We start from the raw sequence: 1,655 nt of genomic DNA, 5'->3' as shown, positions 1-1,655 counted from the left end.
CTACTGCTACTGCTACTGCTACTGCTACTGCTACTGCTACTGCTACTGCTACTGCTACTGTTGTTGTTGTTGGTGGTGGTGGTGCTGCTGCTGCGCTGCTGCTACTGCTTCTGCTACTGCTACTGCTACTGCTACTGCTACTGCTACTGCTACTGTTGTTGTTGGTGCTGCTGCTGCTGCTACTGCTTCTGCTACTGCTACTGCTACTGTTGTTGTTGTTGGTGCTGCTGCTGCTACTACTGCTACTGCTACTGCTACTGCTACTGTTGTTGTTGTTGGTGCTGCTGCTGCTACTACTGCTACTACTACTCCTCCTGATATTACTGCTATTACTACTACTACTGCTGCTGCTGCTGCTAATACGCTCATAATTTCTAACTTTATACCTGAATTGTAGTTGTTTTATCAGGGGTGATTCGGATGATATCCTTTAGTCTATCGATGAAGTAAATGAAGCCATCGTTATCGTACTGCACGAGGTCTCCCGTGTGCAGCCAACCATCGCTGTCAATGGTGCGTGCCGTCGCCTCAGGGTTGTTGATGTAGCCGCGCATTATATACGCACTACGAACGCACAGTTCTCCTACTACGCCAGGGGGCAGCAGCCTCTTAGTAATGGCATCCACAACCTACGTAAACGCGATGACCATAATTTTATAATTAAAATGTTTTAAATGCATTACGTTTTATTCTATTGTCGTATTGTTTTGTCGCATGATATATAATCCGCATTACCTATAGGTAATTACTAACGCAATCAATCAACCCCCCGAGTATTTGTACAAAATGCAACGATATCAGTATCATACCTGTAAATTGACACAGTTAAGGTGTGACTCACACAATCTTGACCTCATGTCTACGCGATATGGCAAGACTATGAATTGGTTTGGTTGACTAGTGACAATGACTACTATAACTATTTCGCACATTATGTCCATAACACCATGAGCTAATAATATATACCTCTTGATTATTAGCTCTTGCTATCACGTAGGGGCCTACAACGGCAGGCGTCACTGTTGATTACCTTAGCTTGTGATTTTGCGACAGGTTTTCCTATAAGAACTCCTCGTTTGTTACTAGATTGTTCGGTTTCTGACGTGGTGTTTATAAGAAATCCGATTTCACTCATTCCATAGAGACCTAAGGTAACGAGACCAATCTGTCATACAATGCTAAGCACTACGTCTTCTGAACACGACAATACCAATATTTTTATGCATAAATATCTTATCAAATTTGTTTTAATTGTCAATATATTTTGGTAATTTTCGAAGCTACTATTTGTTTATCGAAGACTTACCAGTAATAACTAGGTGCGGATGCGTAATTCTAGCTTCTCTGATAACTGCGGGACTGCAGGTACTGCCAGTTGCGTCACAGCGTTGTAATGTTGGCAGCTCGTAACCTTTCTTTACTAGACTGACGATCAGTGGAGGGATGCCGCATATATGGGTGACCTATATTTAAACATAGTGAAATCATTTTCGGGAAAATCGTGAACAAGCGGGAATATTATTGTTACACATTATAAACACGCACGCACTCACGCATGCACACACGCAATCACCAACGCTCGCACAAATACATACATTATACATAGACACACGCGCACACATACACGCGCGCGCACACAAGCACACACAAACACG

At 42.7% G+C, this 1,655-nt stretch overlaps 1 long non-coding RNA gene across 1 annotated transcript; it reads right to left on the bottom strand.

Annotated features, from left to right (window-relative positions):
- Positions 1–394: 394 nt before the first annotated feature.
- LOC106819935 lies at positions 395–1,520 on the bottom strand. The gene is made up of 3 exons (XR_001395526.1): positions 1,307–1,520; positions 1,031–1,146; positions 395–629 (listed from the first exon to the last, which is right to left on the bottom strand). It is a non-coding gene; the product is annotated as an uncharacterized LOC106819935 (long non-coding RNA).
- Between the last annotated feature and the right edge of the window lie 135 nt (positions 1,521–1,655).

This window comes from Priapulus caudatus, unplaced genomic scaffold, assembly GCF_000485595.1.
Source record: "Priapulus caudatus unplaced genomic scaffold, Priapulus_caudatus-5.0.1 Scaffold5216, whole genome shotgun sequence".
In the NCBI taxonomy this organism is placed as follows: domain Eukaryota; kingdom Metazoa; phylum Priapulida; class Priapulimorpha; order Priapulimorphida; family Priapulidae; genus Priapulus; species Priapulus caudatus.
Note: the sequence above shows the minus strand (reverse complement) of the source record. Positions and strands in the feature narration are given on the sequence as shown.